This window comes from Macrobrachium rosenbergii, chromosome 54 (assembly GCF_040412425.1).
Source record: "Macrobrachium rosenbergii isolate ZJJX-2024 chromosome 54, ASM4041242v1, whole genome shotgun sequence".
Classification (NCBI taxonomy): domain Eukaryota; kingdom Metazoa; phylum Arthropoda; class Malacostraca; order Decapoda; family Palaemonidae; genus Macrobrachium; species Macrobrachium rosenbergii.
This window is the reverse complement of record NC_089794.1, coordinates 35,993,198-36,019,304: the sequence shown is the minus strand read 5'-3', so window position 1 is coordinate 36,019,304 and position 26,107 is coordinate 35,993,198. Positions and strand designations below refer to the sequence as shown.

Genomic DNA, 26,107 nt, shown 5'->3' with positions numbered 1-26,107 from the left:
TGCAATAACGCCAACCACTAGACTCCCGCGAGATGAATAGCATCAAAACATGGGGAGGGCATCGAAGACGCTCAGTCCATCACCTTAGACTTTTTTCAGAGGGGATTTAATTGCCATAGGTCTACATGTCAAAAGGGCTTCCCTCTAAGTAGCAACCCCTGGGAATATGTTCAAACAGAACGGTAATGGTTGATTGTTGTTGGTGCCTGGTTCCTAGTAAAGGGGGAGGAGGAGGAGGAGGAGGAGGAGGAGGAGGAGGAGGAGGAGGAGGAGGAGGAGGAGGAGGAGGAGGGGAGGAGGGGAGGGGGAGGGGAGGGGAGGGGAGGGAGAAGGACAGAGGGATAGCAGAAACCAAATGTCTTGGGAACTGCAGGTGAGGGACGAAATGGCTTCTTGCGCCTGAGCTCGCGTGTATGTGTGTGCAGGAGAGTTGGCCCACCTCCAAAGAGTGATGTGGGGTACTATTTGTGACTATGAGGATGAGGGGGAGTGGAGATAAGATACAGGAGGAGGGGGAGGAGGAGAAAGAAAACTTGGAGGTTAGGGGGCGTTTTGGGGAGGTGGAGGCGTTCGCGTCGTCGTCGGAGAGGTAGAAGAAGGCGCGACCCCAAGCCAGCATCAGACCAGGTGCTTATTTCACCGCCACTCGCAAAGAACGTTACTTCTTCTCTCGCCAGCGTCTCAGAACAGAGGAGGTGAGTAGAAAGAGCTTTTATCAGCGTTTCTCGCGCGCCTCCGAGGCAAACTTGTGACAAATTCGTTTGAGGGACAACGGTCAAGGACGCTTAAGGCCCCTGAATGGAAAGACCTTCGCGTATTTCTTCCGAAAGTTCAGGAAAACGTGTCCATGTTTAGAGATCAAAGTGACTGACCAATGGAAATTAAATGTATAGTTCGTGCGAGTGTAGTCTCAATCATTATTTAAAGGTTTCTGTAACAATTGGAAATAAATACTGCTGATTTCATTGCAGCAAAAGCAATATTTCACATACTTAAGCCACTTGCCTTTGTGCCTGAAATTATTGTCTGACAATCTGACGTAAATGGCCTGGACGCAAATCTGTAGACATGGCTTCACAACTCGACTTTCATCCCATATCATCTGCAAACATTTCATCTTCAACATAATCTTCGATTTTTAAGGGAAAGTATAAAACCCGCTTTCATAAAGATAGGTGTTCCGCCCAATGTCCTCGTTTTCTATGAAGACATTTACTGACACAATGTTGCAAAGAAAATGGAATACAAATTGCTAAATGAGTTTCATTTAGTAATTCTCGAAGCTCCTGGGAATTTTGCAAAGTCAAAAATCTTCCAAGACAGATGACATTCGTTTAACCTTTTCGAAACCTAGGAATTCCTTACTTCGGCATTTCATTTATTATTCTTCTGTTGGGGAGGGGTGAGGGGGGAAGTCAAACTCCGTGTTTCATGCCAAGACTTTCAATACATAACTTTTGAATCGGACAGTGGATAAAAAGCACAAAGAATTTATAGCAAATAACTATGTAGGTTGCAGTCACATCAATATGCATGCAAACATGTAAACATCTCTGCATGCAAGCATAACTTGAATTCATTTGCAAGCCAAAATTTTCTCATTTAATGATCTTAAAAAGGTGTTTTTCAGGCATTTCCTAAAATATACTGCTTATGTCTCCACATTTCTTTATAGTAAAATAAAAATGTGCATTTTTAACACATAATACAAATGAGTGTATTTCCCAGTATTTATACTATTATTGTACGTGATTTTACAATAAATACGTCAACTGCCTGTGCTATTCATTGGAAATAAAAATGAATTACTGGACTTTCTTAATTTTGTAGCGTGCCACACCTGTACAAAAGTTTCTCAGTATAATCATCTATTGGACCTAAAATGCTTTTTACAAAATTTGATACACTATCATCTTTAGTGAGTAAATGTCATGCAAATTACTCTACATGAAAAGAAAGGGCATATTTTCTATATATTACTTATACCGCCCTTTCATTTTCAATAAATACATCTACACGCGTGTATTTCTTGATGAAAATGTTTATTATTGGTGAATTTTTCATATTAAACGTGTATCGGACGTGCATTCTTTGTCAAACGTGAACGTACAAGAACTTCTAAATATAAACCTGAATCGAAAGTGAATTACGTAATTTACAGTGCATTGAGCAGATGCACAGGAAAGGCATTAGAAGAATAATCCAGTAGTGCGTACTTAGTGATCCTTTCACAAAATTCCGTTTGTGAATTGTTTACATTCATGCCATTCAGCCTCCCTCTATGACGCCATCATGACGTCAGCAACGATCAACAAAAACTTTCGACAATAGATCTCAATACTCACTTGGTTACGTTTAGAATTTGTAACTAATTTAAAATTTCATCCGATATAAAAAAAACACTCTCTCTCTCTCTCTCTCTCTCTCTCTCTCTCTCTCTCTCTCTCTCTCTCTCTCTCTCTCTCTCTCCTGGATGGAGGATATATGTTGGCGTTATAAAAACAAAAACAACCTCAGAACAAAGTACTGTTATTCTCCATATCTTCCAAGCACTTTGGAACAAGAGTCTGAATTTTCTTTTTCTCCATCGTATCAAGCAAGCATTCCTTCTTTATGCCTCACAATTTCCCAAGCACTTCTAAATTAGGCGCAAGCTGCAATGGACAGACTGAACCCCATGTTGCACACTGCAACAGCAATGATAGTGACGTAAGAAGTCCCCGGCATTGCAGACGATATTAAGGAAAGTCGCCCACTTTGCATAATCAGATTTCTTTGTAGTCCGAATATGCTTCGTGACTGCATTTGAATGATTTTATTATTATTTTTTTTTGTCTCATAAAGGAAATATTTTGCTTTATGCCTCAGGGAAATGGACCCAGTAATATACAGCATGATGCACTCACAGAGATACAGCTTCTTTGTCATTTTGTCAGTTTGTGGCAAACCAAGAAAAGTGGCCCAATCAATAATGCACTATTTTACTTAAAACTAAATTATTTTCAGCACTGAGACAACAACAACAACAATCTCTGTGACAAAAACAACACGGTTTGGTTACTGTTACTATCAATGCAAACTACACTATCTTGTCTCCGGATTCTTAATACCTACTGCGGTAAATAGAAAAATAGAAAAAAAAAATCACTATAATTTATCATTTATGCACTTTTCGCATAAAATAAAACGCTGCAGACAACAACAAAGCAATGAGAAGTGTTTTAATGCGCTACCCAAGTTCATAATACGTAAGTGAAAATAAATTCATTTAAATGAGAAATCCACTCACAATTACTTGCTTACTTTTACAAAACAATTACACTACAAGAATTAAAGACAATCGGCCACGACAAGAAGAGGAAAGTATTTGTTATCACTATCATTAATCAAAACTTAGAAAAAGATCGCACAGAAATATTAATAAAATTGAAAGGATAAAAATTCAAACTGTGTATATCACAATTCTTTTTATTAAGCTCTTTTACAGTTTAAATTTGAAATATAAAACAAAAGCATATTAACAACTAGAATCGCTAAAACGTTCCCGGCTAATCAGGCCAATATAAAACTTGCCACCTCCAATAAAAAGCGGTTGATCTCTCTTAAGTCAAGTAGAAACGGGCATTCACTTAATAACGGCAAAGCGAAGACGACAAATAAGAAAAAGCGTAAGAAGACACACGAGTTGTCATAACAGAAACCCGTTGCCATAACTGTTGCATCATGAACCCCGTCCATTGTCAGTGCCCCTGATTACGTGCGCCTTGTTGCGTCAGCTGGGATATGGCAACTTCGCGCGGTACTCCTATGGCATTGTAACTCGCCACATATCTAAGTTTTTTTTTTTTTTTTTTTTTTTTTTTTGGGGAGGAGGAGGGGGAAATAACGGCAAGTGATTTCTGAAATTGAGATTCTTCCTTCACAGTGGGAAAAGAAGTTGAAAATGTTGTCTTTAGTGCTTCGGTTTCACGTAATCATAGAAGTCTAATAGGTTGGTCTAACGGCACCCTTCTGAGTTGGGACATTTCATTGTCCTTCTACTTGTAGTTTGCTTATTCTCTTCAATCCGTTGCGACATGAAAGTATGAGGTTGGACGTCTTGTCAGCCTTTGCATAATTAATAGAGACAGAAATGTCCCCAGTGCCCGGTACTCGTGTCTCCAACGAGAATGTCTTACGCTATACAAATTCTTCTCTGCGTTCCGAGTGGTTTAAAGACAGAGAATGTAAGTGCTCTCATTTACATAGAGAAAAGGTAAATCCACATAGTAACAGTGACAGTGACTGGACATGAACGGACAAAATATGGTTTTCTCCAGTGACCATGACCATCGTATTGGATCTTGCTGTGATTAAAATTCAAATAAGGACCACACTACATACCAGCTAAATCAGTTGCTGAACAACCATGGAAAGTGCTTCGTTCCAACAGAATTAATAAGAGGACATCAGTTAAACATAACGTTGAGTCCTTCAGTTATCAGGGAAGATGGCATCCTCCTCTTTACTGATCTCTTGGTTTATTTTGTTATCCTACAATCATTCCTTCAAATGATTCATTTAGGAGCTGGGCTAACAAGTGCCCTAGACGTTCCTTCCTTCAGTGAGCCAAGCATTTAGCTACTCCTTCAAAGAGGCCTCCAAACTCCTTATCCAAGTTCGAGGATAGCTCATGCAATCAAACTCCTCTTAAGAAACAGGAGCCTTTTTCATCAGTAACTCAGGACGTTAACATGCTCTGGACAGAAGTTCTTACATGAGTTATACATCTAGAATCCTACTACAGCCTTACAAGGACATAAGGCTCTACTTAATTATTACAAAGTCCTACATGGGCATAAAGTTCTACCAAGTGATTTCAGAAACAGTTCCCAGATTATTTATTCGTACACAGACTTCTGTCCTGCCCATTCTGAGATTGAGACCTGTTTTATGGTCTTACACTGGCAAAGCACAAAAAGGGGCCTTTTAGGATCTACTGATTCTTTAAACTAGCCCTCCAAAAATATAGGGTCCTTCTAGAAATCCTACTGGAACTAAATACTGCAAGACCCTGCTAGGATCCAACTAGAATCTCACACTGACCCTACACTACAATGGCCCTATAGAAACATAGAGCCCTTCTCTAGGATCCTGAAAGAGTCGTACAGTGGCCCTACGGAAACAGGAGTTCCTTCTAGAATTCAGTAAGGATCTATGCTGACTCGACAAAAATGGTCGCTATTTCCAGATTCCTCCTCTGGCCCTACAGCAACAGAATGTCCTTCAGTAACATACAAGAGATTTTTCAAGGAACCTAGAGAGAGCGACACACAGCGACCAGTGTCCTACGAACTAAAAACGAAAGACACAGCTAAGGACCGCCGGGTCTCCTGAAGGCCGTTCGGTCTAGGAGACCTTGAACAAACACATGTGGAAGAGCCTGACAGACGCACAGACTCGCGCAACGCGAAGACTTTGCTCACTTGACCTTTGGCAGCAAGGAGGCTCCGCGTTTGCCAGAGAACACAAGAGAATAATGTTGCAGTCTCCCTTTCGTTGGTTCTGAGATCTTTCGGGTCAAAGAGAAATTAGGGGTTTCGGTATGAAACAAGTCAAGTCATGTTGATTTGGTCGACGGTATTCGCGTGAGCGTTTTGTAACGCCTTGATCACTATTCATGTGTAAAATGCATAAAACTAATATAAATCAGTTACGTTTATGTTGGAACTGGTTGACTGAATAGGTAAATGAAAACAAATATATGAGATCCTGAATCAATTCCGACTCCTAAAATTGTATAAAAATTCATACAAAACTCAAATAACCCGTTAGACATTTTACAGTGTATATATTCATAAATCTGTGCAATAATTCTGCTGAGTTATTTATGCACAGGAAATTTTGTGAAAATGTAATATAAAAATACATTTCGTTCAACAAACCGTAAATAATAAAGTCTGAAATTTCAAGAAACTGATAAAAGGAACATTAGTCTGTGCTAGTGTACAGAACAGAGTAACCAAGTGACCTACTGTTATTATTATTATTATTATTATTATTATTATTATTATTATTATTATTATTATTATTATTATTATTATTATTATTATTAATGTAAAGTAGTTAATCTAACAACTGAAACATTCCTAGACCCAAAAGGCTGGAGCCAAGGCTTTGTGATAGATTAGATTGTGCTAACAAAAATCACGTTTATTGTCTTTTTTTCCTAATTCGCACCAAAAATAAGATCATCTGTTTCGCCCGGAATCCGGTGTAGAAAGAAGAAACATATTCTCGATCTTTCTGCAATGAAATTAAAAGCATTTTCCATCAGTGACAACCCCGAGGGCACAATACTTAATTACACATCCCAACTAATTCTTGTCACAGGTGGAAAAACAAGTTAATCCCAAGACATCTTAAACAATATGTTCTTCACGTAAAACAATTCTGTGAAACGTAAAGATGAAATTCCTTGTAAGAGTGATAAAATTTTAAAAAATAAAGTCAAGTCGTCTTTAACTGTAGCAAGTTCATTAGGAAAATTTTCCGAAATTGCAACAGGTGAAAAGGAACAGACTGTTGCCTTTCGTGTAAATGAATGTTGTGATATTTGGCAAAATAAAGATAAAATTATAAAAGCTGAAACAAACAAAAACGACAACTACACCGAGAGAAATGTGCCGCTTACGTAAAACAATACTTATGGAAAGAAAAAAAACCAACAGATAAAGCCGTTTTCTTTAATGTCCTGATTTTTCTCTTAAATTCTCTTAAAAGCATACGTGGTATATATCACCCAGCATTTCTACAGCAACGTATTCTCTTGAAAGTAGACCACTACAGGTTTTTCTATCAACTGTAATATATATATATATATATATATATATATATATATATATATATATATATATATATATATATATATATATGTATGTATTTGAAATATACTACAACAATAGACAAACAGCCTAACATTTACTTTATTTACTTTCGTAACACATGGGTTTGTTAGGTTATTACTTTTGCAAATTCCCTTATATCAACTAATATTTTAGGCAATTTCTGCAAAGGTTCCCTTAATGAATTCATTAGTAATTTAATTCTCAGGAGAGGTTGCAGTAACTTCAGTTGGTTACTGAATGGACATGAACAAGCCGTGCTATCTTTTATTTTAAATATCTAATGTTAGACGTTGTAGAGATTTAAATCCAATTATTAAAATTCTCATTTATATAAAACACATTGTTGAAGTTAACCCATCTTGAACAAGGGCATAATTGCCAGTTTATCGCTTTTTATTGAGTTTTAACAACAATAATAGTAATTCCAAGATTATAATGATGAAATTAATCGTAATATACAAAGCATCGTGCAATATATATTTACAACAAGAGAGAGAGAGAGAGAGAGAGAGAGAGAGAGAGAGAGAGAGAGAGAGAGAGAGAGAGACTGAACAAAAATAATAACCGACAACTTCCGGGACGCATTCCTCTACATCCACCAATGAGCACACGCCACGTCACTATCACCAAGCGGGAGGAAAAATAACTGCTGACATAAAAATGGATTACAATAAAACGAGAGTCCTTGTATACAACGAGCAAGTGGGAGATATTGCGACTCTTGGCAACTCTCCCGCTGCCCATTTTGTTATCACCTTATTTACTTGTGTTTTCTTTCCTCCCCCAAGTGGACATTAGTCTTTGATGAATAAGCTCGTGCTTTAAGCTTTCATGGTGAATTAGGTTAAGTTCTGCGTGCAACCAGGTCAGTACATGTGTGACAGAATTAATATGTTAATCTGTGTGTTTCGGTTAGCAGCTAGTCATTTGCAAGAGGTTAATAGACTCATGCTCTTATCAACGTTGCCTGCGACAAAATACAGATAACTAAAGAGTGCCATATTCACTGATTTAACAGCACTACGTAGCCTACCCCTCAGGAAATATGTATTTTTCTATAACTGCCACGTTACTCTGCCAAAGACCAGGGTACAATCGCACGGAGGGGCATATATGTGTTTATAAATATGTGTGTGTGTGTTGTTTGTGTGTATGTGTGTATATAAAAAGTCACTCTGTTTCAAAAATTAATAATCAGCCAAGAGTCATGAATTTACCAATCAGCTATCATGATGTAGATGGGTTGATATCGATTCCAAATACAGATCCTGAATTTGACGGGCATATGTACAGCAGAGTCGATATCAACTTAAATATCTCTTGATAGCTGGGTGGTTTAAGCCACTAACTATTGTTGTCTCTAAAGCAGGTAACGGTTCGAACCCTGTTCAGAGCAGAGGCACTTATCAATTATTATTCCCCATGGGTGTAAATTATTCCCACGGTATACTGAATGTAAAAACGTCACAGTGTGCTTGAAATGACAAAATTATATATATATATATGTGTGTGTATATTTATATATATATATATATATATATATATATATATATATATATATATATATATATATATATATATATATATATATATATATAATATATATATACATATATATATATATATATATATATATATATATATATATATATATATATATATATATATATATATATATATATATGTATATATGTATATATATATATATATATATATATATATATATATATATATATATATATATATATATATATATATATATATATATATATATAAAGGCAATATGCCATAACATAAACCCTCCTGCAAGCAAAAATTCAAATGAAAGAAAAGAGGAGGGAAAAGCAGTAGGGGCTAAATGCTAGGAGGACTGGTGGCCCATCTCTTGACAGATGGAACAACAGAAGGACATGGAAGACAGAAACTGGACCATGACTGCATACCCTGCCAGTGGACGCAAAGGGACAATCGAATGATCTGAGGATTTCTAATTTCCACTCAGTAAATGTGTGCAGCGGAAGCCTGGTGTGCTATATGTTGCGAGACCACCTGAGAGGACGAGAGATTCTCTCAAAAGCCTCAAGACAGCAGCGGCCAAAAGAGTGCCTGATAAAGAAACTAAAAATCAGACTTGATGACAAGAATGAAAACTGATGAAATGAAAACAAAGATTAAGAGCCCTATATATTAGATAAATTTTCAAGGAGGTACTGAGAAGTTAATATTTTATTGTTACTGAAATACAGTCTGAGTAGAACACCTAAACTATTTAAAAACATAATATTTCGAACGAAGTGATCTTTTCAAGCCTATCCTACAATAATCCAACCATCCAAAATACTCTAGTGTTTGATGCTGTTCTAGGATTTACTCAGACAGGATCAAAACAATAAAAAAGGAGAGGGACCCAGGCTGAAGATTTCTCTCTGGTAAGAACATGAGAAAAACAAGCAAAAAACGCGCCGAAGTTTCTTCGGCGCAATCGAGTTTTCTGTACAGCCACGGCCCATGAAACTTAAAGCCGCTGCCCATAAAAATTGCGAACAGAAAATTGCAGACGGACAGACAAAGCCGTCACAACATATTTAGTTTACTGAAAACCTAAAAGAGGAACAAACATAGTGCACAGAACACAACTAGAAATGGGGAAGGCAAAAGTTGGACCACCTACGACGGATTTATTGCGGATAGATAATAAACTAGAAACGACTTTATAGAGAGGTGTAAAGCCACAAACAGGAAGTTTGGCCAACAGCCTGTGTCAGACTTAGTCAAAAACCTGAGATCTATCGAAGTGATGAAGAAAGATTCAACGAAGACACGAAAACATAACGGCCAAACATCAGGAACATGGGAGAGGAGGTCCATGAGGTTTAAAGATTTCGCCCTGTGAAAAACGTAATAAAAGACCAGATACCATAAGCGTAGAGTGAAGGAGTTATGGAGACCTAAGGAAGGTTTCAAATACTTGAGCGATGGTGGAAATGAAGACCTAGGGAAGGTGTTATGAATTATAAGAGTACGCAAATACTGATAAAATTAGAAGATGCTTACGCGACAGTAACCGCTGCTGTTTACAGTTTCTCTGGAACTAAATCCTGTTAGTATGTATAGTTAGAATGTATATATTGTATGTGTATTTTATATATGTATACTATATATATATATATATATATATATATATATATATATATATATATATATATTATATATTTCATGTTAGTATCTATATATGTATATATATATATATATATATATATATATGTATGTGTGTGTGTGTGTGTGTGTGTCTGTGTGTGTGTCTGTAAGAAAGAGCATGAAGTTTCATGACGAAAAAAAAACACTTGTTAATGCTTAATATTGAGAATACTACAAAAATGCCCATTCGTATTTTTTCCCCGTAAATAACACTTTTATTTACAACATTAACATCACAGAACAGAGAAACAATAATAAGACAAATGAAAACAAAACACCGACACAGAAATAAGAGAAAGGAGAAAAACAATAACAAACACAAGAGATTGCCTCCCCGACTCGAGTAAACATGGCTTGATTACTCACGGCACATCTGTCATTTTTTGAACGCTTGTACGGCTTCACGTGCCAAGAGAGAGAGAGAGAGAGAGAGAGAGAGAGAGAGAGAGAGAGAGAGAGAGAGAGAGAGAGAGAGAGAGAGAGAGGGGTGGAAGGTGAGGTAAAGAGGGAGACATAAGAGAAATAGACGTTAGCAAGAAGACAAAGATGCAGAAAGAGACAGAAATAGAAACGAAATGAGAAGTACACAGAGACGACAATAGGCGGAAAGGAAGGAGAAAACGCAGACAGTGATGGAGACAGGGAGACAAATACAAAGACAGAGAGAACGTAAGGACAGAGAGAACGTAAGGACAGACAAACATACAGCCAGACATACATAAAAATAGAAGGATCTACTAAAACAATTAATTCTTGTAATTGTCATATGTGAATAAATACTAAGAAAAATTTAAGAGCATATTTTCTGTTACAAATTTAAAATTAATAAATCTTCGCCTCATAAGAAAAACAGTTTTCGATGGAGTAAGCAGACTTCTGAAGCGGACTCCAAAATGGAATTTGTGACAAAAATTAAATGGATTAACTTAAAGTCATTGGAGAAAACATTAAGAGTATTATGTGTGTATATGTGTGTGTGTGTGTGTGTGTGTGTGTGTGTGTGTGTGTGTGTGTGTATATATATATATATATATATATATATATATATATATATATATATATATATATATATATATATATATATATATATATATATATATACATATACAGTAAATAAAAAAGTCAAACTTCACTCTAAAGATACAATACCAGAGAGAAATCTTTAAACAATATAAATAATCATTAGCATCATCATCGCTCTAACGCAGCGTGACGCAAAGGGCTTCTGTGAAATTCCGCCACGCACGTCTTCCCGGGGGCTTTGTCTTCCACAAACCCTCAAAACATCTGCAGATTCCCGTCTCACAGGTTCTCATCCAAGTGGGTCTAGGTCTTCTAACTCTGTGAAGGACGTGTCTAGACAATCTCCCTCTCCTTTTCATCATTATCTCATGCACATAAGGAAGTTCCGTAATTTCGCTCATGGTATCATTTCTAACTATATCTTGCCATCTGACTCCTATTATTATTCTTGAATTTTTTTTCTCAAATCGACAAAGTTTTTAGATAAATTTCACGTCCTACCAAGATTCATTTTTGTACAGCAATACTGATCGGATTAGATTTGTTCTATAATCTTACTTTCGTATGCAATTTCAGTCTAATTAATTTCTAAAGCTTAATCAGCCAAACCACTGGTTAATTTCTTCTATTTTGAAGTCTTTTACTGAAGCCCAACTTAAGAGTATTAAGAGTACTAATGTTACTGGAGTAGATAAAAAAAATTATTCTCGCAAAATTACCTGTACAAGTAATGACAACCCTCTAATAATTTCCACGTGTGTGTGTGTGTGTGTGTGTGTGTGTGTGTGTGTGTGTGTGTGTGTGTGTGTGTGTGTGAAAGAGAGAGAGAGAGAGAGAGAGAGAGAGAGAGAGAGAGAGAGAGAGAGAGAGAGAGAGAGAGAATTTATTCAAAACTGGGTGCTTCCTTCAAAAGTCCCAATCTTCCAGGACTCTTATCATAATAACTCGACCTAATTCCTGGCACCCTCCATTACAAGACCAACTCACCGCCAAGGCATAAGCCCCATCACTGGCCCCCAACCACTCCCTAACCCTGGGCATACCACTATCGATGCCAGGTATCTGTCAACCTGTCAATGAAGAGAAGGTAGGAGAGAACGGATGGCTAGAAATATCTCTCACCAGTGCCCTCTTTTCTCCCATCTCGATGTTTCCTCAATATTTTGCCCTCTCTCTCTCTCTCTCTCTCTCTCTATATATATATATATATATATATATATATATATATATATACAAATTGTAGTCAAGGGCAGGAATACTCTGGAGATTCACACTTCCTTTATTGTTTCTACGTTTCGTGATTCATAATCACATCATCAAATTCTAAATAAATTAATAAAAGTACTGAACAGCTAAAACTGAATTACATTAAAACATTAGTCACTTAAAAATTACTACACACAAAGCTTAAAATCACGTTACACGGACACATATGGTTACACAAGAGCACATTAAAAATAGCAAAATCACAAAACCCTCAAAAAAAAAAAGGAATAAAAAAATGTCTAATTTTAAGAAAATTCTTTTTCTCTTTCCAATAACAGAGAAACAAACAAAGACAGTAATATACTTATAAAAAAAGCAGAAGACGTTCACCTTACAATGCAAACGATAGAACCACACTAACAGTAAAATAAAAATATATCTAGTACAAATAGTAATGACCTATGGCAAAAACAATGGAATTGAGGTAGTTTGCGTGTTTAATGAACCCGTAGTTTAATGTTTAAAGACTCCTCAATTACAGGTCATTACTATTTGTACTCTGATCTTTTGTTTTGTTTTTCTGTATATATTTTTATTTTACTGTTAGTGTGGTTCTATCGTTTGCATTGTAAGGTATCTTCTGCTTTTTTTTTTTATAAGTATATTACTGTCTTTGTTTGTTTCTCTGTTATTGGAAAGAGAAAAAGAATTTTCTTAAAATTAGACAATTTTATTCTTTTTTTTATTTTGAGGGTTTATGATTTTGCTATTTTTAATGTGCTCTTGTGTAACCATATGTGTCCGTGTGTAACGTGATTTTAAGCTTTGTGTGTATGTATTTGTATCTTGTGTATGTAATTTTTAACAGCCTTTATAGATTTTTAGTGACTAATGTTTTAACGTAATTCAGTTTTAGCCGTTCATACTTTTATTAATTTATTTAATTTTATCCTGATGATGTGATTATGAATCACGAAATAGGAAACAATAAAGGAAGTGTGAATCCAGAGTATTCCTGCCCTTGACTACAATTGTGTGTGTGCATCGAATCTATATATATATATATATATATATATATATATATATATATATATATATATATATATATATATATATATATATATATATATAAATGGGTGTGTGTGTTCCAGCATAACTCTGAAACGCATTGAGCAATTTCAACCATACTTGTATACATATGACTTACTACCAAACTTGCATACAATTACTACCAAACTTGCATACATATGACTTACTATCTGGAAAGGAATACTGTGGGGGCAAAGACATCACTAGCACCAAAGTGCACCAAAGGGGGTGGGGATGGGAGGGGCTTCTCTGAAACAGGGTTGGTTCTGCCCGTAGACTTAGTAACTAAATAAACTCTATGGGTTTATCATACCTCGTTTCGGTATATGTATGACCTACCATCTGAAAAAGAATACTGTGGGGGTAGGGCATCACTGGCACCAAAGGGGGTGGGTGGGGTGGGAAGGGTGTGACATGTAAAAAATAATCGAAAACGACAGATATTAGTGTCTAATCCACAGTTTTCTATGTCGCTGAGATGAATAGTGACACTCCCAATGCCCTTTACGTCCAAGTTCAGCCCGGTAGGAGGGGGAGGGGTGAGAAGGGGTGAAAATTAAAATGTCAAAAATGACAGATATTAGTCTAATCCATAGTTTTCGAGGTTGCTGAGATGAATAGTGGTACTCCCACTGCCCTTTAAGTCAAGTTCAGCCCCGATAGAAATCAGGGATGAGAAGTGGTGAAAAACAAAAAGTAAAAATGCTGGGCAATGTAACTGAAGTAGCTATCTTAACAGGAAGGAGAGAGAGAGAGAGAGAGAGAGAGAGAGAGAGAGAGAGAGATTCACTGGTCGTCATTTAGAGTTTTCCCGGGCAGCGCCAGGTTGGACAGCTAGTATGTATATGTGTGTGCATGTGTGTACAACAAAATGCTTAAATGAAAATTATGTGCTTGTAAAAATACACTACTCTCTCTCTCTCTCTCTCTCTCTCTCTCTCTCTCTCTCTCTCTCTCTCTTCAATTTCTTGTGCTATCTTAAAAACCAGTAACGTCAAATTCTTTACAATTCTTAGGGAAGAAAAGGAATGTGTTGGTCCGAACCTTATCCTTTTCATTTGTTACATGAATTTCAGTTTTTTTATTTATCAATTAAATTTCCTTTTCCAACCCATATTTTTTTCAGGTCCCTATGTGGAATAGGCTAATAAATTCTAATATGTATTTAAAAAAGATAACTTGCGATAATGATAGAGATATATTAGAATACATTATCTCCGAAGCTTCCTGCAATGCCTAGTATGTATGGCCTCCCTAAAACACAAAATGAATATCCCAATAGACCCATAACCACTTCATTAAGATCTCCCTCTATAATTTATCATCGTGGTTTGCTATAGTCATGGGTGCTCAGGTGGGCTCGGTTTCCCCAAGTTCATTTAAAACACTACGCTGAATTTATAGACAGTCTCAACTATTTACGGTGATAACAACGCGATGATAAAATACTTGAATTCATCAGATTAAAACGGATGAACGTGTCAACAGGTTCTGGATACCAGTCAGGGTAATATGCGAATTAATTAAACTATGTGTCTACGATGGGTTTTTCAGTTTTCATGAAGAAATAAAACAAGTAAAAAATGCGCCGAAGTTTCTTCGGCGCAATCGAGTTTTCTGTACAGCCTCTACAGCGTATGCCTCAAGGCCACCGCAAACAGATCTATCCTCCGGTGGTCTCGGTATAATGCTGTATGAACCGCTGCCCATGAAATTTTAACCACGGCCCGGTGGTGGCCTAACCTATATCGTTGCCAGAAGCACGATCATGGCTAACTTTATCCTTAAATAAAAATAAAAACTATTGAGGGTAGAGGGCTGCAGTTTGGTATATTGATGAATGGAGGGTAGATGATCAACATACCAATTTGCAGCCCTCTAACCTCAGTAGCTTTTAAGATCCGAGGGGGGACAGAAAAAGTGCGAACAGAAAAACGGACAGAATAAAGTCCGGACAGACAGCCGAAGCCGGCACAATAGTTCTCTTTTACAGAACACTACAAAAATATAAAGACTGCCGATATACTGTACAGGCTTCCGGTGTATAAAAAAAACCAATATGAGCGTGGAATTTTTTGGAGTGTTTGTTATTGTCAGGCTTCAGCATAACTGGAATCTAACTAATAATACGAAAAGTAGCAGTGAATATTTTTGCCTTACTGGAACTGGAGAGCTATTATTAACTTTATTCTCAGATGCCCTAAACTTAAGGAATCCTTAAAATTCATACTGGAAATGAAATGAGCCAAGACAACATCCACCCCTTTTGAAGACTGATCAGTGAGCTTCAGAACGAAAGTGTACAGTTAAACCTTACATACAAATTCTTACATTCGCTTTTTTCACGCTAGAAGAAGAGATCAATTTCATCACAACGTACTTCCAAGATTTAACCTATCGTACTTGGTTTCTGAACAATACTTTCAAAATAACAAGAAAAAAGAAAGAGAAAAGAAAATATAAAAGTTATCCTGTCACAGTAAATTAGAAGTGTCTAACACAATATTAAGGATAAGCCAGAATGGCCAAATTGTCAGATGATCAAGTATTAACCTGCCAAAAATAATCAGACTCCTCGCAATGTTTTTGGGTTTTAAGTGTATTTCTAACGCTACCAAGATTTTATTTTCATAATCTAGGTGAAGAATGAAATTATGGAAATTTTTCATGTTGTAAGACCTATGACAAGCGGAACAGATCGAATCAAGCTTAGCCACTGAAATAAAAGAAGTAAAAACGGAGCGATTACAAGAGATAAACTAAATATAGCAGTGAGAACTGACCCCTCATATGAAAATTTCCGGGAAGACGTCGTTTGCTGATAACGCCTTCAAGCAATAAGAGCTAATATAACGTATCTAAAGCAAGCCTTGACATTAAAACATCGCCTTCATTCAAGAAGTGGAATCAAGAACTCCATGGAAAAAATTATGATAATGAAAAAAATTTATGATAATTTACTTCAAAAGAATTCATGCCGTGACTTGCTTTCAAGAAAATAGTGATTTTATGATAAGTGCAGTCGAAGTTACGTTTAAGAATAAAAATCACAAAATTTCTTAAAGAACGAAGTGCAGCTACAGAGACAGTCTCATGTGAAAAGTATAATTATACCATAGCCTCGAAAAAGAAATACATTCATAACAGCCCAGTGACAAAAAAGAATCTCTAACATAATTCTGCTAAAGAAGTGCAATAAGACCAACACTTCAAAAAGAATAGCAACTAACGGCTTCTAAAATGAAGTGTATTTGTAACAGAACTTCGATAATAAAGTGTAATTATAAGACAATGTCAATGTGCGCGATTGTATACCATATCTTCCACGAAGAAGTGCAATCCCAGTCTGAAAAAAGAGGTGCTACTGTAACCCCTCCAAGATAGGAGTGCAGGCATAGAAGTTCCAAGATGGAAGTACAATCACCACTTTACGAAAGACTTCTCTCAGCTCTCTATCAAAGTACAATGTTAACTGCAAGAACAAAGTGCTATTATATTTTCGATATATACAGCTACATCAGCTTCTTATCCTAAAAGAAAAAAAGGCACTTACAAGGAACTGGGAAAAACATAGGCATTTAGAGAAATCTAAAGCCTGGTTATATAGGAAGTCACGTGCCCTTGGCCAGACAAAGTAGACAGATGCTCTTCGCCAAAAAAGGAAAACGGAAGCAGGGATAGATTTATGAAGCTAAGCAAAAGAAAAGGGGAGAGAAAAATTCACATGAAAAATCAGGGAAGGGGTGGCTTGGTTGGTATTAAAAGACGTATAATCACAGGAATAAAACGAATTACAAGGAAAAAATAATTTAACATTTATAATAAAAAGACTGATGTCGGTTCTATAATTTACATGAGTTAGTTTTTGCATTTCTGTATCACCATAAAAAAGAAATGTTTCTGCTCTTACAAAGTTTTATATATATATGTATTTGCTGTTTTTCGATATTTATATTACATGTACATGTGTGAGTGTTTGCTATTTATAATGATAAAAAGGTCAATGAAATAATCACATTTAAATAAGAAAAGAATAAATGAAAGCCTTAAAAAAATCCATGTCTTACATAAACCCAGAGATCGGGAATTTCATAAGCTTCTCTTCACAGGCGTGTCGCAAAAAAGTAGATAAAAAACCCGCAAAAACATAACGAATATTTCATGAAGTGGCACCTTAATAGCATGCACGTGATTTGGAGAGAGAGAGAGAGAGAGAGAGAGAGAGAGAGAGAGAGAGAGAGAGAGAGAGAGAGAGAGAGAGACCTTGTTATCCGGTATCATACCATTTACATGAGAGAAAAATAAAATGAAGACCTAGGTATCTGGCAGAATTACATGTAGAGAGAGAGAGAGAGAGAGAGAGAGAGAGAGAGAGAGAGAGAGAGAGAGAGAGAGAGAGAGAGAGAAAACTTTGTTACTGGCATCACGTCGTTTAAGGTGAGAAGGAAATAAAAAATAAAGACTTAGGTATCTGGCACCATACACCTAGAGAGAGAGAGAGAGAGAGAGAGAGAGAGAGAGAGAGAGATGAAACGACGGTTTAGGCATCTGGCATCACAACGTCCAGAGAGAGAGAGAGAGAGAGAGAGAGAGAGAGAGAGAGAGAGAGAGAGAGAGAGAGAGAGAGAGAGAGAGAGAGAGAGAATCACCAACTATGAAGAACCGACGACCTTTTTTTTTCCTAACATCAAAGCTTTTCCGCCCTAAACGTAATTTTGCTTCTAATGAAATGAATCTTCATTAAAACCTTTTTTTTATTTACTTTCGTTCTTTTATTTTCATGTGACATACACCGCTGAATTCTGACAGCTCTGTCAGTCTTTGTGCCAACCTTCGATTAACAATTTTGGCGATACGATCACAAGACTTCGGGTGTCTACTCAGAAGATAAAATTCACCACCAACAGAGAATTTTATAGGTTTTGATAATATACGACGACTCTTGGGTTTCTGGTTGATTTGAAAATGGATAAAACATTACTGATGAAAACCTCTAATATTTTCGGCCCTAAACTACGAGGCCTAGGTTTTTTTTTTTTTTTTTGTCTCAAAAAGGATCAAACATATTACTGATACATAATATCACTAGGCCTTGTTTCGGTCTTCAAATATGATGCTCTGGGTTTCTAGTATGTCAAAAAGGATATGATACACCACTGATAAAATACTATATTTTCTATCAGAAAATCTGACGCTTTGGATTTAGTTGTCTCAAAAACAAAAATAATATACAGAACTGAAAAATAAGTTTGTGATTGCGCGCTTAACTATGATGATCCGTGCTTCCGGAGTGTTAAATTAAGCAAAACAGACCACTGATGAAGAATGTTTATATTTTGTGCCCTTAGATCGTATTTCATTCCTATAAAATTACTTCACGTTAAGGAAAGTGACTAGTCTAAAGAGCATTTTTTTTTTAACCTAGAAACGTAATTCGGTCTTTCATGCTCTACAAAAGTTGTTGCAAATTGAAGAAGATAGTTGAAAGAGTATCAAGAGAATGAAAAACAAATAACTTGCAACTATATAGAACCGCAAGTTGTTATTCAGACAAGGTATCGCTGAGCTACCAAACAAACCCCCGACCCCCCCCCCCAACAAAAAAAATTAAATTAAATAAAAAAAACGGAAAGAATTAACAGCAAAACAGCCAGAAAAACAGGAAACCATCAGATATCACACGTTTTTGTTAAGATTCCCCTCCCACCACCTAACACAAAAATTTTCTTGACCCGCAGTTCAGATTTAAGCAACTTATCACTGACAAAGCAACCCATAAAATTTTTCTGAAACTTATCAAAAACCTTTGGCGACATCTTTCGGATAGCTAAACGGTCAAACAGACAAAAGTATCCTTCGAGAAGATATCAAATAAATTAAAAATCAGTTTAAAAAAATAAACGTACCTTGGACAGGAATTCACTTTCACATCGCGAAAACTCAAACTGTAACTCCATGGTACTTACCACCTGAGGAAAAAAACACGAATTAAAATATTACAAAAAATTCAACAAACTAGAAATTTATTTCTAAAACTTAGAAAAAGTACCGCAATCATATACGATTATAACAGTTGTACTTTACTGATAAAGGTTCTTAATGAAGAAAAAGCAACGGTTCGCGTGTAAACAGAAACAAAGGCATTCTGTGACCACCAAAACGAAAGGTTTTACTACGTGTCAAGACTACGAGTTTCAGTGAGGTTTTGGTTATCGCTAAAACTAAGGTCTAGTAGCCACCAAAAGAAATGCCATTAAAGTCAACAAAAAAAGTTGAAAAAAAAATTGAAAAGGCATTTAGTGGCCCAAAATCTCAGGCCTTGGTGGCCATCAAAACAAAGTTCTTCACCGGCCACCAAAATCGTTGGCCCCTGAAACAAGGTATTGAGTGATTTATTTGTCTGCTCCAATTCTTTTTATCTCTTCAATACTTTACTCTCGTTTCCTTCCTCACTTTCTGCCCACTGTCTTGCCTCACCTGGCCAGGCAACTGGTTCAGTTCTATCCCATCTTTTAAAATATGATTATCAGGATAGATGCCTTGGAGGAAAATGAAGGCTTACCTGAAAATACCTAACTTGACCTAGGTCACAGACTTGTAAACATCCAAGTGTGAAGATGCATTTTTGAAAGAAGGAATGCACCTAATCCCAATATACCTAAAATATCTTAACTTTGAGCTAAGGCTAAATATTTAAACATCAACTTCAATATAACAAGCAAAGCTAATTTTTCCAAATACAAAATTCATGAGATACAGTGAGTTGAGAGACATTTTATTTATTTATTTACTTATCCATTCATTCATTTATATTCTTGGACGTGTAAATAAACTACTTATATAAAGATATAAAAGCAAAGCTAACAATGCAGTCGAAAATAAGACACCAAGATTCTTCTGTTATTTCTGTCCAATGTACTCCAAGGTTGGAGCAAGGATAAATCGCCTAACACTATTTACTTATTATCATTATTATTTCTGTTGTTGTTGTTGTTGTTGTTGTTTTGTTGTTGTTGTTGTTGTTATCAACTTCATTTTGTTATTATTTCTCCTACTGGTCTCATGTATGATTTTTGCTATAGCTGCTGATATTATTATTATTATTATTATTATTATTATTATTATTATTATTATTATTATTATTATTATTATTATTATTATTATTATTATTATTATTATTAATTTGATGTAGTTTTTGTACACAATATGTGCTCTTTCACACAGAAAGCCACTGACTTAACTAGCTAGAAGCCACACAAAAAAATAAAATGCTCATCATTGAAAAAATAGAGGCGAAGACTTAATAAAAAACAATATTGTTAATAAGCAAATATAATAGTGATTGTAAAAAAACAAAATATATTTTATGATATAAACACACGAGAGAGACAGTGTTATATGCCTGAATGCTCCCTATACCACAAAAACATCCATTCTTCTTCTTCTTCTTCTTCTTATAATTTAGTAGTAGTAGTAGTAGTAGTAGTAGTAGTAGTAGTAGTAGTAGTAGTAGTAGTAGTAGTAATTTAAATGTACAGATATTCTCACTGAATATCACAAAAACTAATTTGCATAGCAAACTTTCACAGAACAAAATGCTCATAACAATTAACCAAGAAAAGAGAAGCATAGTAAATTAGTGATAATGATGAAACAGACGAAAATACAAAAACAATTATTCTGTACATAAGTAATAATAAGCTGAAAGATACGTCAAAAGAGAAAGGGCATGATCAGAAATTATAAGATGTTTTGGAGGGAAATTAAAACGCCTTAACCTGAGACAGAAGCCTAACCTAACCTCTGTCCCAGGACTACTGAAACCAAGTAAAAATTGCGCCGAAAAACGAGTTTCCTGTGCAGCGTATTATGCTATATGAAACTCTCGGCCTCGGCCCATGAAACTTTCAGCCACGGCCCGGTGGTGGCCTACGTTGTTGGTTCCTATGGCGGTGCCAGACGCACGGTTATGGCTAACTTTAACCTTGAATCAAATAAAAACTGCTGAGGCTTGAGGGCTGCAATTTGGTACGTTTGATGATTGGAGGGTGGATGATCAACATACCAATTTGCAGCCCTCTAGCCTCAGTAGTTTTCAAGATCTGACGGCGGACAGAAAAAGTGCAGACGGACAGACAAATATCCATCTCAACAGTTTTCTTATACAGAAAACTAAAAAGTGAAACACGACCAACCATAAATTATTTAAACTAACAAAAGTTGGGCCTACTGCAAGGAGTGAAAATCATTCAACACAAAAACAAATGATCAAAATAAGGGCTTGGGTGTTTCTAAAGGACAAGGAAGTTAGCTTGTCTAAAATGAAAACAATATTTAAATAGAGCTCTGGCATAATTGAAATAAAAAGCGAGGCAGCTAGATAAAAAATATCCTACCTTTCGTGTGCTTGAGGAATAACACTTGGGAACAATAACTATCCTAGGACTTGGGCACACCCAAAAAAAAAATTCATAATATATAAACGACAACTTTAAACGGAAAAAACTAACCCAACCGGAGTTGTGCAAATGATCATACTATGTATTTTCTTTTTTTTTTTTTTTTTTTTTTTGAGGATTCCTACGTTTGCATTCACGTAAAGAGTTACTGTTTTAGCCGCATTAACCTTCATCTCGTAGAAAATGGGCCACTACAAAGAGCCATGCATTTTATTTAGAAGACTTTCAAATGCACGAATGTTGTCACAATTTTAGACTTTATTTTTATATTAAGCAACCAGGGTCTGAATGCAAAGACAAATGGGAAGAAAAAGATTATTTGTGAAAAATTATATCACTGTCGCAGTTACAGTAAACAAAAACATTAGGTGGACAGGAAATGTAGTGATTTAAGTAGGAGTTTTAAGAATTACTCATTCTAAGTCAGGCCTTATACAATTAAAATATATTTTAACAAATGTTTCAAGTACTTCGGGGGAGAGAGAGAGAGAGAGAGAGAGAGAGAGAGAGAGAGAGAGAGAGAGAGAGAGAGAGAGAGAGAGTTCTAAAGGGGTATTCACATTGTTGGATACGGAGAGTCCAGCAATATAATTTACTTTAGATGAGAGAGAGAGAGAGAGAGAGAGAGAGAGAGAGAGAGAGAGAGAGAGAGAGAGAGAGAGAGAGAGAGAGAGAACTAGCACAGTAACGAAAGGAGAGGGGGAGAATATGGAGATACCTTTGCTTTTAATAGGTGTAGATAAAAAAAATAGATGCAGGAAGAGAGAGAGAGAGAGAGAGAGAGAGAGAGAGAGAGAGAGCGCACAGGCAGGGGGCCTTCTAGGCAAATGTGGCACACTTAAATATGTGCCAAAGAGCCACCCAGCCTCCCAATCTTAAAACCTAACACTAGCATCACCCCTCTAACTCATCCCGAGCGTAGAGACCCCATCATACCCATGCCCGCTATCAACTCTTTTCCCAGTCTGTTCATAATATCCACATGCCCTTTTATCAACATGTGTGTGTGCGTGTGTCTGTGTGTTTGGGAGAGCTTCCTTGGTCTTGCATCCAAATTTACCCAGTGTTTTCCTGCAGTTTCTTGTATTTTCTTGTATCTTCCTGATTTTTTTTTTTTTTTTTGTAAATCTTAAATTTTCTGACGTTGGTCATTCATTCTCTTGCGATGTTTGGATGTTTCCTTAATTAATTACAATACCAAAATTCCTTATTATTTTCTTATTATTTTCGAGGGGCCTTTCGCAATGATGTCTCATAAAATTAATTCCTATTTCTTAACCTCAAATAATTCTTCCCCTAACCTATCAAAACTGAATGGATTATCCACAGAATGTCCAGATATGTTTTGAATTTACAACGTCATTGCATTTTGAAAATAGGAAACAATGTGATAAATTTACAATACAACTCAAGCAAAAACAAATAATCCAAAATACTTATGCAATCTTGTATAATTACGAAGTCAGTCCTTGCAATAATACATCAATACATAAGCCACAATTATCACAATCAATTTCTATTTTCTATTCGATTAAAAGGACCTACTTGCTAAATTTAATACATCCGAGATAACAGAGATAAAAATGTAATGTGTAAGTGCTACTGCTAGTAAAAAAAAAAGATGTCTCCATTCAGCTGCCAAAAAGCTCTTAAGGCCATTTTCTGATTCAAAGCTTGCGAGATATAAGCTCTATCGCCATTCCTGTTCCTAATATTGTCACTTACCCCCTTAAATTTCAATGTACGCCCACGGTTACTCAGCACGTCTGCCTACACCCTCCCAGCGCCTGGCTACCCGTCAGTTCCGCCCATATATTTTTTTTTATAACCTCTATCACCTCTCACGTCCACTCCCTCTCCTGTCTCCATTTTTTTCTCACTTCGGAATATGGACTTCCAACTTCATTTTTTATGACTACTCCACCCTGTCTGACGCCTCTTAAGTACAGTGATGTCCATGGTCATGGTAGTAAAAACAAATATGTCATCACTGGACTGAGGCTAAAAAGACAATCTACCCAATAATATGCTGAAAAACTTTATATAATCCAGTTTTATAAAAGAAAGATTTTATATGATTATGAATAGCGTCCTAGGAATGTATAATCTCCAATCAATTGATTTCACACGAAATACGTTAATGTATAGACTTTAAGGAAAATTGTTTCCCTGAGCCTACGGCAAAGCCGTGAGCTTATCCACTTAGATAAAAACGAATTGTGAATGGGACACTGATTTTCTACTTTTCCAACTGTCTGCATGTTCATTCGTACTGTTAGTATATGTATTGTAAATTTCTACTTTTATATACCAGGCCTCTTGAAGATACCCTACAAAACTAAACGTGATACAGGTCAGGATTGGATAAGCACTTGCATGCATGCATACATACATACACATACATACATATACAGTATATATATGTATGTATATGTATGTATATACACACATATAATTATATATATAGTATATATATATAAATATACATATATATACATATTTATATAAAATTTATATAAAATTTATATATTATATATATATACTGTATGTATATATATATATATATATATATATATATATATATATATATATATATATATATATATATATATATATATATATAACTACTGTCGATATCGTAACATCTGATCCTTTACGCATATCTATCAGTTCTCCACAGGCTTATATTCACTTGTATACTCTTTTACTCCTCCATCAATAATCCCATTCTGTTTCTCCCGTTCATGCTTTCGCAAATGATGATACAACCCCTCATACTTCTTTTTCATTCTTCTCCCACCCATCCTCTATCATTCAAAATCAATCTTGAGCTGCTCTTTCTTAACTCTGGTACAGCAAACACATTTGAACGGTGATCTTGTAACTCATTACTATCAGTGCCTCATAGATACACCTACCTATTTCTGTCTGCTCATCCATCAGCTTGAGCTTTGGTGAATTTAGGTCAATCAGTCTCAAACAACTAATAACATTAAGGGAGTTCATATTAACTGAAAGATGTTTACGAAAGATCTCACTGTCTATTTTGCTAGATTTACCTCAAAAAAATGATTGAGGAAATGTCTGTGTTTTTTTTTTTACCAATTTAGATTGCTCTCACATTTGCAATATCTCACCCTTTATCTCCTCGGCGCTTCAGTTCCTCACTGACCTCAACTTTCAAACCATATCCGAACCTCCCAACCCCTTCAAACCCCTCAGAACATGTTCTGGCAACCCATAAATCCTCGAGCTACAAAAACCGTTGAACACCTTCTGCAACCTCATCCACCCTCGCCCCACGAAACCCCTACATAACAATCAAGTGTTCTTTTTCTTCTTCTCTTGGCACACTAACCTGACTTCCTGTTTAAATTCCAATATTGATCCCCTGCTTTTGTGTATTTTTACGCGGAAGAAACCTGCTTTTGTGTATTTACTACGCGGAAGTTTATTATATATATATATATATATATATATATATATATGTGTGTGTGTGTGTGTGTGTGTGTGTGTGTGTATTTCGATGTTCCCTTCTACAGACGTTTGTGCATGGACGTACATGGACGTATAAATATAAAATACACATATACGTTAAATAAGTGTATATACATACATATACATATATATATATATATGTGGATAATTATATTATACACACACATATATATAGAAAGATGCAACAGACTGAAAGAATAATGAATAAATTCATATCTGAAAAATTCAAACACTGCAGCAACTGACAAGACTCCCTAGTTATCTCGACATATCTGAAAATCACTAAGTTTCCTCAATTCTAATCTGTCTCCTGTTAGAGAGAGAGAGAGAGAGAGAGAGAGAGAGAGAGAGAGAGAGAGAGAGAGAGAATGTATACTCTACAAGTTATTAAACTTTCAGTCCTGCAAACAATTACAAACATTAGCCAGGACATTATTTCTGTTTACCAATGTAACAGATCGTGACAGAACGATTAGTTAAAACGAACCTGAAATTAGTGATGGTCCCAGACGTTGTGCGCAGCTGTTTGGCTTTACTGAGAATTAGAATACGAAGGAAGTAAATGAATTCATAAACATCCGTGAAATGGCTCAAGTCGAGTTGTGCATGTTTTTTGTGTTAGCAACGTGGATACATGGCCACATGTACCAATATACTTACAGAATCAACAATGCTATATATATATCCATATATAAACATTATATATATGTATATATAAACATATAATAGTAATCATTATATATATGT

At 35.8% G+C, this 26,107-nt stretch overlaps 1 protein-coding gene across 1 annotated transcript in view; it reads left to right on the top strand.

The window, feature by feature from the left end:
• Positions 1-324: 324 nt before the first annotated feature.
• The window catches only part of LOC136834977 (uncharacterized), a 102,117-nt gene continuing 76,334 nt past the window's right edge, over positions 325-26,107 (top strand). Inside the window, exon 1 of the mRNA XM_067097956.1 lies at positions 325-695. The gene's annotated coding sequence lies outside the window, so the exon portion shown is untranslated. The remainder of the gene's footprint in view (positions 696-26,107) is intronic.